Raw genomic sequence first — 19,398 nt, 5'->3', positions numbered from 1 at the left:
ATGAAAACTCCCAAATATACCTTTTCCTTTAGAATTGCCATGACTTTTCATTTTTTATTGCTTCTGTGGTATTATTTACTTATTTATAGTATCATGGAGCTAAACAAATGTCACTTCAGTGATAATCATTCCATTGCAAGGTGCCAAACAAATGAATCTACATGATCTACATTAATCACAGTGAATACATGGAATAGCAATGTCCATTGAAAGAAACACTTATCCTATTCCAAAATAGGAAAGTGTTTCTGTTAATCCTCTCATTCTGTGCTAGTTATGTATCCTCTACCTACAGCAAAATATACTGCAATTTCAATTACACTGGGATTCCATCCAGTGGTGGGATTCAGCCAGTTCTCACCAGTTCGGTAGAACTGGTAGCTAATTTTTTGTTGCCCAGTCCCAGAACGGACTTCCAGAAGTAGCATCCACACAGAGAACCAGTTGTTCATATATTTGAATTCCACCACTGATTCTGTCCCCTTATTCCCTATTATTCTGCAAAAGTAAACAATGGAAGCACCGTTGCATATAGCACAATAGTTCTAGAAACCTGTGCTGCCCTGAGACAATTTCACATTGCAGCAATGAGAAAATGGGAGAATATCATCTGATTACTACAAACTGTGAATTACAATTAAGCCTTCTACCAGCCTCCCTGATAGGAGTCTAAACCTAAGCATCTAACCCTAATTATCACACTAGTAAAATATAACCCTGCAGACAATTTAAATTATTTTCTTCTAGTAAGTACTGTAAGTGCTCAGCAAACAGTTTGGACAAACAGAAGCCAAATAGAAATGCCTAGAAGAGGGAATATAACATTTTGGCAGTTCTAGGTCTCCCTTTTTAAACTGTCTTTTTCTCGGCAACTGAAGGCCACAAGTGACTGAGAAGGTGAGGATGTGCTGATTAAGATACTTTTTTCTCTCCTGTCTTTGGTGAGGAGTTCAAACTTCCAATTTTCGTTTATTTCCTGCTGCTGAATTGGCTGGAGGTATCTGCTCATGTCAAATTCTTTTTAATATTTGTTCTTAAAATACGTAGCTGCTTTTACTTGGCACAGGGATTTCCATCTCATTTCTGCTAAATATGGCAGGAAGGAATCCATCAGGGTATTACCAGTTATCTGAAAATTTCCAATGTACTCTTAATATAAATAAAAGCTTACAAAACAAAATGTCTTTTTTTTTTGAGCTTGGTGGTAAGACAGCAAAAAAGTTGTGCCAATTTCTCTTCACTATTGTTTAGATATATGAGATTATATCAGTTACAACAAATGAGACTGGTTTCTTTAAAGCAAAAATACCACAAAGATTATTTGATGGCATCTCTATACATATTTTGCTCAGAATAGGCACTCCATCAGAAGAGAATTTGTGCAGATGTGGATGTGAGAACGAGTGAAGTAGGAAACAGCATCTGTGATCGGTGAAGCTGTTATGTCCTGAGCCTGTGAGAGCAGGCTCGGGGCATTGCAACGGTTCTGGGCAGGTGCAAGCTGCCCGGGACCAGACTGGCTGTCGCCAGCACTCGCGCGCATGCGTGGGTGTGAGTGCGCCAAATGTTGCAGTTTGGCCTGGGAATCGCCTATAAAAGGAGCAAGGAGATTTGGGCGTTGTCAGCGTCTTGTAACCAGTATGCTGAACAGAAATAAAGAGTTCCTGAGAACTACAACTGCTTCTCATGTCATTGCCATTTTGCGAAGGACTTAACACTGGCGACGAAGGTGGGATTACCTTACATCGACTGAAGACAGGTGTAAGCTTACCCTAGAGTCCTGAGCAGTAGGAACGGCGTTGACTCGGCAGCTGCCCGCCAATCCAGCGAGCATCGGGGGTAGGCTGGCTGATAGACCCTTCCTTTTCTACAAAAATGGCAAAAGTTGGAAGACTTTCAGAATTCGACGTCTCGCATCTGGAAAGATGGGAGTCCTACGTAGCCAGGGTGGAAAACTATCTTAAAGTCAACCAAGTAAGAGAAGATAGTTTAAAAGCCGCCACCCTGCTGTGCGTTTGCGGTCAAGACGCATTCGAAATCGCTGAAAACATAGCAGCACCTGCACCTCTAGAATCTGTTAACTACACAGATCTCAAAAAACTACTAAAGGAACACTTCCAGCCAAAGTTGTCCGTCATCACGTGGCGCCACACCTTCGAACAGAGGGATCAGCGACCCAGAGAATCAGCCAAAGAATACATTACTGCACTAAGAAAAGCCGCTAAACACTGCAAGTTCAAGGATCTAGAAGAACGGCTGAGAGACAGATTTGTATGCGGACTGAGGCATAGAGAATTGCAGCAGAGACTTTTCACTAAAGAAGACTTATCATTCCAAGATGCCTTGAGAGAGGTTACCGCAGAAGAGGCAGCGGGCGGCGCCATCAAGAACATGAGGCCGATCAGAAGCACTCCAGAAGCTGTGTCCGTGTCTGTGCACCAGGAAGGAGTCCAAAGGAACCCAGAGGAGGATCCTGACGATGAAGTAGACCGTCTCTACCCCACGAAGGAAGGAAAACAGAAGGAAAGCTCTTCAGCTCTCCCCAAGTGCCTCGGTTGTGGAGGTCGCCACAAGAGGACCAACTGTAGATTCCGCTCCGCTATCTGCAGGGCATGCGGAAAACAGGGACACATTGCAGCTGTGTGTCTGGGCCGTCAGAAGGTACAACCTCGGGAAGAATTGCGCCTGAAAGGTACCAGGGTCCCCAGCCAAAACAGGGTGGGTTTCTGTGCTTCGCAAAGAAGCATTTATAGGACAGGCACACACAAGCCCATCAAGAAAAAGCTGTCACTTAAAGTGAAGCTACAAGGGGTTCCATTGGCTATGAAACTGGATAGGGGTCTGCACTTTCAATCATTTCCATGCACACGTTTAGGAAGATTTGTTCTGGCAGCAGATTTCAGGCCAAGCTGAGGCCTTCCGACATTGTGTTAACAGACTTTCAAAACTCCAGAGTGTGTGTTAAGGGGGAGGCCACCCTTAATGTACAGTATAAGGATTTTGAAGGTCCACTAGATGTAATAGTAGTAGGGGGTGAACGAACGAGTCTCATAGGACTCGATTGGTTTGAGGCCTTGGGAATACACGTTACAGGGCTCAATAGCTTGCAAACAATAGACCTACAAGAAGTCTGCAAAGAATTTGCAGATGTTTTCAGCCCACAGCTGGGCACGTACAAAGGACCCCCTGTGTCACTAAAGTTAGACCCCTCTGTCAACGCTATTAGAATTAAAGCAAGAAGGGTCCCTTTTGCTTTGAAAGGTAAAATTGACACTGAATTGGACAAATTGATTCAGCAAGGAGTTTTAGAACCTGTCGACTCCAGTCCTTGGGAGACCCCCATTGTCACGCCTCTTAAGGCAAATGGGGACATTCGCATCTGTGCAGATTACAAATGCACTCTGAATAAGGCATTGCAGCAACATGCCTATCCTGTTCCCGTGGTCAGTCATATTCTGGCCTAGCTCAAGGGGGGGGGGTGTCTTTGCAAAGCTTGACCTAGCTCAGGCGTATCAACAGCTGCCTGTTGATGATGCTGCTGCTGTAGCACAAACCATTGTGACCCACAGGGGAGCATTCAAGGTAAAGAGGTTACAATTTGGAGTAAATGTGGCTCCTGGAATTTTCCAAAGCATAATGGAAAACACACTACGGGATATACCAGGGGTTTGCCCCTATTTTGACGATGTCTTAATTGTTGGAGACTCTACACACAACTAGCTGAGAGATTAAGGGCTGTCCTGCTGAGGTTCAGGAAAACGGGCCTCAAACTTAAGAAGGACAAATGTAAAATTGGGGTGCCTTCTACAAATTTTCTGGGATTCAAAATTGATGCTACCAGGATTCACCCTGCTGAATCCAAATTGAAAGCCATTATGCATGCTCCTAGGCCAAAGTCCAAGGCCGAACTACAGGCCTTTCTGGGCCTTCTGAATTTTTACAACTCCTTCCTTCCAAACAAGGCGAGTGTAGCCGAGCCTCTTCATAGGCTCCTGGACAAACAGGCAGTGTGGCAGTGGTCACAAAAACACGAAGCAAGTTTCAATGAGGTTAAGGCCTTACTCACTTCTAACAGTGTGCTTGCACATTTCAATGAATCCCTTCCTGTGTGCATCGCTTGTGATGCTTCTCCTTATGGGGTGGGAGCCATACTAAGCCACCTCAGAACAGATGGAACTCAGGTTCCTGTTGCATATTACTCCAGAACCTTGTCTTCTGCGGAGCGAAATTATGCTCAAGTTGACAGGGAGGCTTTAGCTGTTGTTGCTGGAATCAAAAAGTTCCATGATTTCCTATATGGCAGGCATTTCACGGTCTTCACTGACCATAAGCCTTTGTTGGGGCTGTTTATCACACATAAAAAAACTCCCCAAATCATCTCCCCCAGAATGCTGAGATGGTCTATCTTTCTGTCTGCCTATGATTTTTCCTTATTTCACAAACCTGGGAAAGAAATGGGCCATGCTGACGGCCTCAGTAGATTACCCCTGCCAGTAATAGAAGATGACCCTGCACCAACAATCAATATCCTCTCCATTCAGGCCTTGCCTGAGTCCCCTTTAGATGCCAGGGATGTGGCTGCTGAATCAGCCACAGATCTCACACTTTCGCGTGTCCTTTCTTGGGTTTTATCTGGATGGCCAGAGAGCTGTCCAGGCACTGAGTTTCAGAGTTTCTGGTCCAAAAGGAACGAGTTATCCACCTTCCAGGGTTGTCTGCTTTGGGGGAGCAGAGTTGTCATTCCTGCCTCAATGAGGACTAGGGTCTTAGGTTCCCTCCACGAGGGTCATCCTGGCATTGTACGCATGAAGGCGCTTGCACGCAGCCATTTGTGGTGGCCTGGGTTAGATAGAGACATTGAGGCTAAGGTGCATGCATGCCACCTTTGTCAGCGCTCACGCCCTGAAATGCCCCAAGCTCCTGTACATAGATGGGAGGAAACACAGTCTCCATGGTCTAGGGTGCACATTGACTACGCTGGGCCCTTTCAGGGTCAATTCTTCTTGGTCCTAGTTGACAGCCATTCAAAATGGCTTGAGGTTGTACCTGTCTCTTCCACCACCACTGCAAAGACTATTCAAGTACTGAGGGGGATTTTTGCTGCACACAGGCTTCCTGATGTCCTCGTATCTGACAAGGGCCCTCAATTCACTTCTTCCGAATTCCAAGCTTTCTTACAGGCCAACATGATTCGTCACGCCACCTCTGCGCCTTTCCACCTGTCCACCAACGGTATGACTGAACGCATGGTTCGCATCACCAAGGACACTTTGAAGAAACTTACCTATGGAGACTGGCATCACAGGTTGGCTGACTTCCTCCTTTCTTATCGCACTACACCTTCCACTTCTACCGGGAGGAGCCCAGCTGAACTTCATTGGGGGCGCAAACTGACTACCAAGCTTGACCGGTTGCACCCGGACAGACTACCTTCCACAATCACACACCCCAGGGCACCTAGAAAACTGCTTGTGGGTGCCCCGGTTTGGACTCATAACTACGGGCCTGGCCATTCATGGGTCCCTGCCACTGTGTCCAGGGTCACAGGTCCTTTGTCCTATGAGGTTTCCCTGGACGACGGTCGTGTCCTGCGATGACACATCGACCAGCTCCGCACTATACGGGACCTTCCCACTGAGACTCCTGGGTCTTTTCCAGGGGGGGAGGGGGACCCCTTTGGGCAAGGGGAGGAGTGCGGGCTGCCGCCTATCATTAATGAAGGAGCTACAGACAGCTCATTCCGAGATTCCGCGAGTGCTCCAAATAGGAATTCATGGAGCCCAACTAGAACTCAGGCACCAGTGCCTACTCCAGCCAGGGAGTCACCCCGGGGGCATAATCACTACTCACCCACATCACTCAGTACTCCAGTCAGGGAGGATATCCGGGAGCGTCCAAACAACCCACACCCTGCAAGAGAGCTGGCACACATTCCGTCTAGTTGGCCCAACACTACCCCTGTCCCTAGAAGGGGGCAAGCACACAAGAAAGTGGTCGAGGAACCGAATCCCGACTACAACACCTCTGGCATCACTCAGGGGACAACTGAGTTTTGGGACAGCACTGAAACCCCAACAAGCCCAGGTACAGAATGGGAACACGGGGAAAGACAACCTCTTGACAGGTCTAGGACAGACCTAGGAGGTTCTACAGAATTGCCCAACAGTGACAGTCACTTAAGAGGGCCAAAGAGCTTGCAGCCAGGCAGGACAACCAGGTCAAACAGAGGAAGAAGCCCTGGCCTGACGAGCCCGGTGGGCAAGCAAGCAGGCCAGGCATTGGAGCACAGTTCTTGGGAATCACCAGAGCCTAGCAAGGGGGACAAGCATACATCACCCCTCAGTCAAGGGGTACTTGGAAGGTACCCAGAAGTCAGGAGGTCACAGAGAGCTAGAAGATCTCCTAAGTATTTAGAAGATTTTGTAACCCTACTGGCAAAACAGAGTTAACAGAGAGTATTCCTGTACACATAGGAAATAAAACAGTGGGGAACAATAGAAGCAAAAGGGATAACTGGTACAAAGCTAGTATGGGTACCACACTCGTATTGGGTTGTATATTATTATTGTATGATCATAGTCTTAGCCGGGGGGGAGGGGTGTTATGTCCTGAGCCTGTGAGAGCAGGCTCGGGGCATTGCAACAGTCCTGGGCAGGTGCAAGCTGCCCGGGACCAGACTGGCTGTCGCCAGCACTCGCGCGCATGCGCGGGTGCGAGCGCGCCAAATGTTGCAGTTTGGCCCGGGAATCGCCTATAAAAGGAGCAAGGAGATTTGGGCATTGTCGGTGTCTTGTAACCAGTATGCTGAACAGAAATAAAGAGTTCCTGAGAACTACAACTGCTTCTCGTGTCATTGCCATTTCGCGAAGGACTTAACAGATGCTCCCCAAAATACTTTCCTGTTTAAAGAAATTGCTGCTGTGTTTCTTCTGTTCTCAACTCATATTGTTCAGGCATGCAGATGCCTCTAGTGAGCCAGGGAAAACTGCTTAAAGTCAATGTTCTGCATAGTATATTATGCACCGATCTGTAAAGGCCAAAAGTCTATTTAAATTATTGTTTTGAAAAGTATAAATGCCTTGTTTTTGTCCAGCAATAAAGCAGCATTTGGGGCATTCATATAATTTCAGTGTATATTAGGTTATTTCTTACTTTTATTTTTCGTTTCTTTCCTTTGATGATGTGCTTTCCCTATTCAGAAAGGTATTAATTGGCCATTTTTCATTTATGTTTAAAAATAGCAAATAGACTGAATGCGCATGATTGGATTGTCAGATACAAATAATTATATGTCATCCATGTAAACATATCGTGATGGTTTATTTCTTCTGAGAATCAGCAGATTTTATCAGGGTGACAGGAAATTAAATATGCAGCAGACAGAGGTAATGCAAATTAAAGTGACAAACTCTTATAAACCACAGGTTTCCTGAACAGAAGGCTACCAATGTGGATATCTGGTGAAACATCATAATTTTAATAATGTAAGCATTGATTAGAAAGTATATTCAGTGAATCTTTTGTTGGTTTCAAATCCAATTTGAAACTAAATCAAATCATATTTATCTGCAGTATTTGGAAAAATTCTTCCTTGAGTGCTCTTGGATTGCAAGTATATCACATTATACGAAGGGCTGAAATGAAACTTTCTGTTTAATATTGTACATTCTATAAATGAAGAGGGAGTAGCTTTGAAGAAGAGGTGCATTGAAGCTTGCCCACCATCTCTATCATTATGCCTTTTGCTCATTGAGAAAGCATGAGACAACATCTGTGGTGGCCTCCATCTAGATTTACTTAGCCAGATTTTCATTAAAAGACTAGCTCAGTAAAAGTGTTGCTTACCCTAATAAAGCTCTTTGGAGCTTTGCAAATTTGCATTTAATACTCCTTAATGTCATTATGGCATTAATAATCTGTGCCTAAAGATCAATAAAAACTCTACATTTTCACTTTAATGGAGAAAAGTCCATAAACTCGGGCTTTTCTTGTGACTCAGCTTTTACAGTGTCATAAAAAAGCCATAGTCAAGGCTACTCACATGCTAGATAAGATCTGACAGCAGTGATTTGCAGTAGTTTAACAGGATTGTGTTTGCACAATGAACAGCAGCCTTTTACAACCAATAAATAAATCAACAGGTTCTAGAAAATCAACACCAAAGGGAATACATAAAAGCAGTTGGAGACTGAGAATGTGTTCTTTATCAAGATTACTATCCACACAAAGGTACAATATTGATATTAAAGCATATTTGTATTTTCTTGTCTCACATTCAATGGAGCTTTTTGCATAAGATTTTCAAGGAAAATTCTACCACGGTTGTGCTTTGTATCTCTTTTGCAGAAAAAGCCACTTTTATTATCAAATCAGCATTCAATTTAGCATATTTAATGTGACATATAGTTATAAGTATAGATGCAGACAACACGTACATTTATTGTGCAGACATACTGTGGAAGGAGAGACTGCTTAGTAAAATTGCAGGCACCTGCACTCCCTTCTTTTCGTCCCATTTGAGCCTTCTCCCTAGCATCACAGGCCAGAGTTGTCAACAAGGCTTCAACCTAGACAAAAGCATTGGGGAGATGGAAGGAGAATGGAGGATATGTTTTGATGCTGTGCAGCCACCAGCAAACGGAGTGCAGCAGCAGAACAAAATAAAGTGTTTTTCCTTCAGAAAAAGTGGACAGTCCAATGGAGAGGAAAAGAAGTATAACAGCACAGCATAGCAAAGCACAACCTAGAAAAGGTGTGAGATCTCTATATGCTGGCCATTAACAGAAAAAGAAGAAATCTCAGACAGAGGGGTCTTAGAACAAGTTTAAGAAATATTTATACATACTAATAATAGTATAGAACATAGCATATAGGTAATTGTAATAGGTAATAGTAATAGTAATTGAATATGTATAGTATATTTAATAGTAATAGTATAGCCCAGTGGTCCACAATCTTTCCAGCTTTGCAGTCTGGCGGTGGTGGCAGGGGGATTGGTTCATGCAAGTGGTGGGCAAGTGAGTGTACATGTGCAGCTCCATTTATGCAAGCAGCAGGAGCATGCATCCACCATTCACACAAATGGAGCTTCCCATGCGTACACACTCTCCTGCTACTCACATGGTCCAGGTCTGGGCTGGGGGCTGGGAGCTGGGGATCCCTGGTATAGACTATAGCAGTGATGGTGAACCTTTTAGAGACCAAGTGCCCAAACTGCAACCCGAAACCCACTTATGCATCGCCGGGTGCCAGGGGTGTAGCCACTGAGTGGGTGAGGCCACTGAGTGGGCGTGGCTATGGTAGTTGTGGCAGCGTGGGTAGGCATGGCTCAGGTGGGCATGGAGCATGTGCAGCTTTGTGGAGAGCTGTGCATGCACGGAGAGGAGGAGGCAGCAGCTCAGCCCAGCAAAGGCTCGCGTGCCATCAGAGACAGCTCCGCGTGCTGTCTGTGGCACACTTGCCATAGGTTCGCCACCACAGGACTATAGCATAAGCATTACCAAAGTAATAGTATTTGAAGAGCAATGGTATACTATAATAGTAATTATCATGGTAATAGTACAGGGCAACAATAGAATAGAATACAGGAAACATTCACACATTGCTTTTATATGTTTGTTTTTACAAAATAATACATCTCCCAAATCGTTTTAAGGAAGTATAAAGAAACTACTTGTCCAAGGTCCATTGTTTTTATGTCTCTCTTGTGTCTGGGTCAGCCTAACTGGGTACAGTTAAAAAAAAGAACACATTATACATGTAAAATGATATATCTGGTGTATTAATGAAACAAATTAGCTACATATGTTGGTATAAAATTTCAGCAGTTGTGAATTGTCATGAACATTTTATTATTTCTGCAAATAAATATTGATAATATTAGTAAAGCTTGTGAATCTATTTGTTCAATATAATAAATAACGTCTTGATATATCCTACAGAAGAAGAATTTTTAAGAATGGAGTCCAAATTACAAAAAAAAAAAAAAACCTCTTGCATCTTATAAGTAATCTGAAATCAGTAGACTGGAAGAAAAAAACTTTCATTAGAGCAGTAAGAAAATCTAGCAAGTTAAAAAATTGTAGTTACAGTGGACAGAAACCCCCTCAAATATATTAGCACAAATATAAAATATTCTAGAATGGTTGTGACATGATTGTTACACTAAAAATAATAATAACATAGTAAAAAAAAAGGATCATTATCCAAAAGGAGATAGTTCCCTTGAGAAATTTCTGGCACTGAGTTGCAAAGCAGCTTATTAAATTTGTAAAATATTAATGTATTTGGCACGCTGCTTGGGTTCATATAAGACAAGTATAGTGGGAAGTTATTGTAAAAAATACTGTAAAGGATATCCAACTCTGACAACTTTAAGATTTGTGGACTTGAACTCCCAGAATTCCCCAGCCACTATGACACCCTGTTGTATACTTTTATGAATAGTATAAATTAACCTATGTCTGGTCCCTGGTTCCTGGTTCCTGGTTCATGATTCATTGTTTAAAATAACAGAGTTTAGAACTAAATCAGCAAATAGAAAATGGACCAACTGTCAGAGCAATAAATGTTCAGGTTCTGGAAATACGGAGATAACTGATTTGTCAAAACTTGGAGAGCAGTTAATCATAAATTAAAGAAGATCCACAGTCTGACACACCATTTAAAAAAAACAACAACCTGAGAGCATTTTAGACTTTATAAACTAAAATGGTATTTCTAAATAGTTCTATTATTATCTCAGCTCTGCATTTTAAGATGGGAAATGAGGAATAATGGATCTTGATCCATGGTATTTCTCTGCTATTAAGGCTATCTAGGCTGCTGATTCTCACTTGACTTACCAATAAAAAGCCACAAATTCCATATACTACATGTGTTGATAGAGCTTCTCATCAATATTTCTCTTTACTTCATCACATTCTCCCTTCTTAAAATCATTTTTGAAATCTGCCATTTATTGAGATTATAAACTGATGCCTAAGGCTCAAAAGGACAAGTAAAGTTGTCCTCACTAAAGTTGTAGAAACTATATCCAGAGAAATCCAGAATATCTGTGGGAAGGTGATATCTTGGGATTGGGGATTGAATGTATCATTATATTTTCCTAATACACTGCAATTATTCTACCGTTTTAATTTTTGTCTAACCTAAAATGGAAGAAAAACTGGTTTGTAATTTTTAGCAGTTTTCATAGAAGATAAAAATCACCAAAAATCTAATTTAGAAACTGTATGATTCCTGGGCTTCATATTGTCCATTCACAATTTAGAATAAAGCCAGTTAATTCATTCCCTGCAGAGATATTTTAAATCTGATTGCTTGTTGTGACAATTGCTACTAAATACTTAATTGAAAGCAAAAAACCACCACTTTCATAAATCTACATATAAGAATTCTAAATGAATGAATAATAAAACAACTGTTTTGAAAAGAGCTATTAATATATTACTGTATTTGTGATTAAACTGGCAGGAAGTTAATATTTGTGTGTCTATTTGTGTGTGCATACAGTATGCACAGTGCAATTGCATCAGTTAAAAAAAGTGAGGGCCTTTTTCTTTTTGTTATTTCAGTTTTTATTCAGTTCTTAGAACCTCTGTCTAGAAATTTGTTTTGAGTTTTACTCTTCTCTCATAATATGAGATATTTTCCCTTTTTTTTAAAAAAAAGTTAAAAATTATTTTTGCATAAACAATACGGGGAGTGATATGTAAAAGAAAAGTGTACATTATGAAAAATATAAAGAAGGTCCATATATTTCAACTGGTCGTAAGTCGAGGACTACTCAACTAGTGCAGCACCATTAATGGGACTTTTGGTGGGCTCAGCAGGGCAGAGACAGCGTGGACAATTCCTATTGGCTTTTGAAAGCCAATAGAATTAGACTCTGTTCAAGAGAGTCTATTCTATTGGCTTTCAAAAGCCAATAGAATAAAAGGGAGTAGCACAGCTAAAGAAAAGGGGAAAAAATGGCGGACTGCATTGTTTGGCGACCCCCGTGAAATGGTCGTTCAACCCCAAATGGGGTCCCAACCCACAGGTTGAGAACCACTGCATTAGACTATGCTTGACAAGACTTTTTTTCTTGACATATTATGGCACAGTAAATATTCAAAGGCAGTGCAATTTCTGAGATCTGGATAGATATTGGGATGATTATTTATTTATTTATTTATTTATGAGATTTATATACCGCTTTAAGTGCAAGCACTCTCTAAGCGGTGTACACCAGTAAGCAATGTATATATATATTTACATTGCCCCCAACAAACTGGGTCCTCATTTTACCTACCCCGGAAGGATGGAAGGCTGAGCCAACCTTGAGCCGGTGAGATTTGAACCGCTGACCTGCTGAACACAGTCAGCTAAAGTGGCCTGCTGTACTGCACTCTAACTGCTGCGCCACCTCGGCTCAGGTTATCTGTTTGTGAATGTGCATAAAACTTATCTAATGATTTTACAAGCTCCTAAATTAATTCATCTGTTCCACAATTACATTTTTTTCTACTCCTATCTCACACAATGTACTGTGTGAACCAAAAATGAAAAATTCCAGCTTTTCAGCTTTCTTCCATGCAGAGGCTAGTACAATAGTAAGACTGATTTGGGAAACAATCAAAAATAAAAATAAAATACCCATTGTCTTTGAAATCAACAATTCCTCAGAATGAATGTATTCCATTGAGCAGCAGAATTTTGATAGTGAAAATATTTTTTTTGTAAAAAAATTTATTTTCAACTTTACAATACATAACAATCTTACAAATACTTCAGATTAAAAATAAAACAAATTGATACATACCACATTCAGTCTTGCCCACCCATTTCCCCCCAAACCGCATCCCACCTCAAACCAACTTACTTCTTTCCCTCTTTTTCTTCACTCACCCCCTCTCCTCCTTCACCTCAACCTTCCTACTTACTTCTCACCTTCTTCTTCTCCCTCTTGATGCGGTCCAGGGGAAATGCCCGAGCAGTTCCTCTCTCAAAATTAAAACATTAATATTATATACAATAAGACTATTTCTACTTTATCTGAACTACTTAAACTTCAACCCATCCACCCCCCTCCCCCCACCTGACTTCCCAGAGCAAAATACAGGATTATGCAAACATATTAAACATAATCTATTTAAGTTTACTAATTATACAATGAACAAAATCATAAAAACCCTTAACTCTCTTCAAACTTTAACCTCATAAGTTTATAAACAAAATCATTACTCATAGAATAAGTGAAACTTTGTAGTTCCATATTTCTTCTGAACATATTCTATCCATCTTCTCCATATGTTAAAATATCTCTCTTGTGAATGGTCCTTTAAATAAGCAGAAATTTTAGCCATTTCTGCTAAATTAGAAACCTTAAATACCCATTCTTCTAAAGAAGGCAGAGTATCCTTCTTCCAATATTGACCCACCAGTAATCTTGCTGCTGTTATTAAATCCAACATTAAAATAGTTTCTTTAACGTTAAAGTCCACGAAAATTCCCAAAAGAAACAGTTGGGGAGTAAACTTAATCTTCCTTTTAAAAACCTTTTGAATGTTCCACCAAATCATAATCCAGAAGGCTTTAATAACTTTACAAGTCCACCAAACATAACAATAGGTTGCATCCAAGCAACCACATCTCCAACATTTAGGTTGCAGGTTCGGGTACATACAGGACAGCTTTTTAGGATCCAAATGCCATCTATAAAACATTTTGTAAAAATTTTCCCTCAAATTCTGGGCCTGCGTAAATTTAACATTTCTAGTCCAAATTACCTCCCATAAGTCCAACGAGATCGGTTCTTGAATATTCTGGGCCCATTTAATCATACAATCTTTAACTAACTCTGTTTCTGAATCCAATTTTATTAACTCATTATAAATTCTTTTAATATGGGCACATTTCTGATCCTTGATCTGAATTACCAAATTTTCATCTACTAAAGTAATTCCCACTTTCTTATCCAAAGTCCATCTCTGCACAATTTGCAAATACTGAAACCACGATTGTAAAATGTTTTCTTGCCTTAACACATCAGAAGACTTTAATTGCCAATCAGCACCCAACCAAGTAAGTAACTCTTTATACGAAATGTTGTCAAAATTCACCCCCTTGGAAACCCCCTGGATTGCTTGTCCAGGGATCCCCCAAATAGGTATTTTATAATTTAACTTATAATAATATTTTTTCCAAACTCGAAGTAAAGCATATCTTAAAATATGTGACTTAAAGACCAAATCTACTTTCTTATCAAAAATTAAATATGCATGCCAACCATATAATAAATTCCACCCTTCAAAAACAAGAATATCTCTATTTGTTAAATTAAGCCAGTCACTTACTAAAGTTAAAGTGGCCGCATCATAATATAATTTCAAATTTGGTGCTTTAAGTCCACCTCTTTCTCGAGCATCTTGTAAAATCTTAAACTTTACCCTTGATTTCTTCCCGCCCCAAATAAATTTATTAATACCCTTCTGCCACTCATCCAAATTAGCATCCTTCTTTAAAATGGGTATCATCTGAAACAAAAAAAGAAACTTTGGTAGAACATTCATCTGATAGTGAAAATACTTTATTGTACACGTTTTCTTTGTACTGTAAAATGTCCCATACTTCAATAATCTGTGCATGTGGGTGTTTATGTGTTCTTGAAACTCAGCAGTGTATCTTTTCTTTCAAGGCCTGAGTTTCTTTCTCACTTCAAAAATATTCTTTACATAAATTGCAAACTTGAAATGTCCCATGATGATTATGATGACTAATTTAACTTTGCAGATTGTTGACGAATGGAAAACTGGTTGCTCAAGTCTTTTAAGACCACAGACATGGAGGGTTTTGCAATGGTGTTCCCTATTTCTCTTACTCAGTTGCAGAGAAAAATGACACTGTGCCCCCTTTTTTCCTTCCCCAAATTTCCACAGATACATTGATGCACTATATAACACATTCACAAGCACTCTTGAGTGAGAAGGTAGAACAAGGACATACATTTAATTTTGCAGCTATTAAGATTGTTGGACTAACAGACACAAAAATAGCCAGGGAAGTGACTGAAACCTGGCAAACAGGCCCCTCATTAGTCAACAGGAGTGCTGATTTATTACCATCTTATCAAGTACTTAGAAGGTGAGGAGCTTGGCAGCAGAAGCAAACAACCACCAACAACTTAATAGCCAGCCATTAACACCCCAATCAACATCTAAAAAGCCACATACAATAGGCACCATATAAATACCACACAGAGAAAAGCCCAAAGCACACACTCTGCTAAAGAGAAGTTCCCTGAAGATGGGCTCCAGTACGAGACTGAAAGCTCAGAAGACAGAACCTCTGGTCCTGTGACTGATCCAGATTGGATCCTATGAAAAGGTAGAAGACTAGAATAGAAAATCAGTTCCCCCTCCTCCGTGATTAAAGCAAATATATGAGCTTCACAGGTCAAAACAACTGCCAAATATGCAGGACTTAATTAAAATTGGATCTTTATTAAAAAAAACCAATAAAGATAAAGGTTGCAGAATTCATTAACATATTCATCATTAACAAATGATAACATGTTTTCACAATATTTTAATAGGAGCTGCAATTGTTGGCAACAAACAATTTCCTCCCAAAACATTTACTTCCAAAACAATCCTCTAATACTTAAGAATGCTTATGAATATCATCAAACTACAGTTCTGAACACCGCTCGCTATTCACCTTGTTGAGTATATTTGCCAAGGGTTATAAATTAAAATGTCTCAGGACCAAAGTTCTCCAACCCTGCTTTACAAACTACCTGGATTCGCTTAACAGTAAGTGGATAATGACAAAATCACCATGTTTTCACTTTTATTCACTAGATACCAATATGAAATAAATATGCTACAAAACTGGAGTAATTCTATGGATGCAATTAGAAGCAGTCACCTACATGATTTTGTTGGAAATGGCTGAGAGATTAGACAAGTAAAATTCATTATCAAGGCTAATAAAGTTTGCACCTATCAATAATATAAGAGGAGCAAAAGCTACTGCATTTCTGGTGCCTTTATACCCATGATAATCCAGAATGTTCAAGAGTTGTAGTAGCTTAAATGTATAATTTTAATATTCACACTTGGGTAATTCTGAAATAAAGATACACTTGCTTACCCTAGAGCACGGTTTTTAAAAATTATATTTCCTTTTTTTAGTTTCCAGTTCGACAAAACTACAAGAAATATTGCAAACCATTCTATGACAAAATCTTATGTGTAGCTATAGGATGTTAGTTAAGGATGAACAGAATGTGCATACTTTTCACACAACACTCCAGACAATGTATTTGTAATTCAAATTTGGCTCACAATGCATGCATTTACATTTTATAATGACTTTCACAGCCTAAAAAAACCTTGGAGGAAGCAGATTTTACTCAGTTACTGAAACGTAAAAAAGATAGAGTCAGTAGCCTCATATTAAATGCAACTTCTATTTTCAACTTCATCATTTACAATGAAAAATAGTGACAGTGAGATTATGCTTCAGGCACTTTATGAAATGAAGAACGCTTCCCTCTCTTGCACATACACCCCCACATCTATCTCCCTCTGTGCCCGGTCTTGAAGCTGAAATTTTATTATAGTCTCAAATGCAAGAGACAGAGCTTTTAGGAAGGTGGTAGCAATCACATTTATTTTAATATGAAACTCATAAAAAAAGTGACAATATTTTTAAAAAATCAAAAGGAACCCCAAAAAGGTATTCAGAGTTTATAGAATTGTCTTTGATTCATGACTTACATTTCTAAATCTCCCTTTTATGGACCTTAAAAGTCCATAAACCTGTTCCAATCACACCTGAATATTTTTTTAAACTCTTTCCTCACTACTGATTGAAATTATTACAGTTGACTAAACACTGAGCCAGATGTTTAGCTTTGGTTCTGCATTTCTATCCACCCATCAAGTTATTTCTAAGGACCTGGGCTAGGCAAATGTTGGCTCCTCTGATGAGCCCATCCCATATGGTTGAACCTGTGGCACAACTCTCACCTTTCTCAGAGCACATCAACCTCGCAACCACATAAAAATAGAGTGTCGTTACCATTGTTATGTGTGGGGAATTTACAGTAAGAATACCAGTTAATTATTCAAGTCATAACCAAAAATCTTAGAATTATTAAGGTAGTTTCAAAGAATAAAGGTAGTTCCAAGCAGGGTGGCTTTGTTTGTTTGTTTGTTTGTTTGTTTTGTTTGTTTGTTTGTTTTGTTTGTTGTAAAACTAATGTATTCAGGTCTGAAAAATTCAATATTTGCAGGAAATATTTTGAGGAAGACCTTTATGTATCCAAGGACTCCAATTATGACTGACATAACAACAGCTTTCTCTTTTCCATAAGCATTCAACTTTGATCTTGAAGTCTTGATATTTCATTTTTTCCAATTGCTTTTCCTCAATCTTAGCATTGCCCAGAACATCAATGAACCAGACTTCTTTCTTTTCGCTAACTATTATATCAGGCATGTTATGAGCAAGATGCCTGTGTGTTTGGGTCTAAAAGATCAGTAAGATCTTAGTCTGTTCATATTGAGTTTTACAAATGGTATAATACTATTTTAACATATTCAAGGAACTGAAATCATATTTGTCTCTCAAGACTGGATGTAATAAGTCAGATTTATATGAGTACTTCACCAAATAGGCAGTTATAAAATGGAGTCTTGTGTATTAATAATAAGAAAGACAAAAAAAGCTGGTTAGTGGACATTATAATACCTGAAGAAAGAAGAGAACAAACTGGAGGAAATCACAAAATATAAAGACCTGCAAATAGAAGTAGAATGACCATGGCAAAAGAAAGCCAAGATAGTACCAATAATAATAGGTCTCTTGGTGTAATTGCAGAACTTCTGGAAAACCATTCTAACTCTGCATTAAACAAAATCACTTTGTATTAACAAAAACACCATCAGTTAATTGTAATCAGTAGCTTTACTTAGAACAGCTTACATCCTGCAGTGAGACTTTTAACACCATAAAGCAACTTCTGCCTATCCCAGCTCCATGGGAAAGATTTCATACATACATAAAAATGCCACCTCCAGTCTAAACAGTCTGGAATCTAACTGATTGGCTGATTGTGTGACAAACCATAATAATAGCAAAATCAATAAGAAATACAAATAAAAAATAACAAAACCATACAAACATACTAAAACTATTATCAAAAGCATATTAACACAGATGGGCAAGTGCAATTAATAAATCACATTCAATGGAACCACTGAAAAGGCTCTCCACTACAAACAGTGTGGTCTTCAGAGCCATTCAAAAGGTCAGAAGGGCCAGGCCAATCTATGCTACAGGGAGATGATCTTCCTAAAGATAGGCACCATTTTGAAAAGAACCTCTTCCTGGGTCTCATTGTATACAATACAGTACTGAAAATTGTAAGATGATTCTTGTTATGTCCCGAGCCTTGCAAACGGCTCGGGCGTTTGCAGGCAGTCCCGGGCAGGTGCAAAGCTGCCCGGGACCAGACAGGCTGTCGCCAGCGCCGTGCGCATGCGCGGGTGCTGGCGCGGGAAAAGTAACCCATTTACCCGGGAGTTGCCTATATAAGAGGCTGCGAGGCGTTTGGGCGAGGCTGAAGCCATCTTCCTGTAACCTGAACGCTGAATAAATGAAACTGAGAACTCCAGCTGCTTCTCGTGTCTGTTTTCCCCGCCACGGACCTCAACACTTGGCGACGAAGGTGGATGCCTTGCACTACTGGAAAGGAAGAAGTGTAAGCTTACCCAAGGAGTCCTGAGCGGCGAAAGAGGAACGGCGTCGACTCGGCAGCTGCCCGCCAATCCGGTGCGCATTCGGGTAGGCTGGCTGATAGACCCGTCTCCTGAAGATCCGAAGATGGCGAAAATCGGAGGCTTTCGGAATTCGACGTCTCACATCCAGAGCGGTGGGAGTCCTACTCTCCAGAATGGAGAACTACTTCAAAGCAAACCAAGTGAGGGGAAGATAGCTTGAAGGCGGCCACCCTGCTTTGCGTTTGCGGCCAAGACGCCTTCGAAATCGCAGAAAACCTTGCAGCACCTGTCCCAGTAGAGTCTGTAAGCTACGCAGACCTGAAGAAGCTGCTGAAGGAGCACTTCCACCCCAAGGTGTCCGTTATCTCATGGCGCCACACCTTCGAACAAAGGGATCAACGGTCCGGTGAGTCAGCCAAGGAATACATCGCCGTGTTACGGAAGGCCGCCAAGCCCTGCGAGTTCAAGGACCTCGAGGAACGACTGAGGGACCGATTCGTGTGCGGGTTAAGGCATCGCGAGCTACAACAGAGACTTTTCGCAAAGGAAGAATTATCCTTCCAAGACGCCTTAAGGGAAGTCACCGCAGAAGAAGCAGCAGGCGGCGCCGTCAAAAACATGCGGC

This window comes from Crotalus tigris, unplaced genomic scaffold, assembly GCF_016545835.1.
Source record: "Crotalus tigris isolate CLP2741 ecotype Arizona unplaced genomic scaffold, ASM1654583v1 scf7180000018612.917631, whole genome shotgun sequence".
NCBI lineage: Eukaryota > Metazoa > Chordata > Lepidosauria > Squamata > Viperidae > Crotalus > Crotalus tigris.
This window is presented reverse-complemented; position numbering follows the sequence as displayed.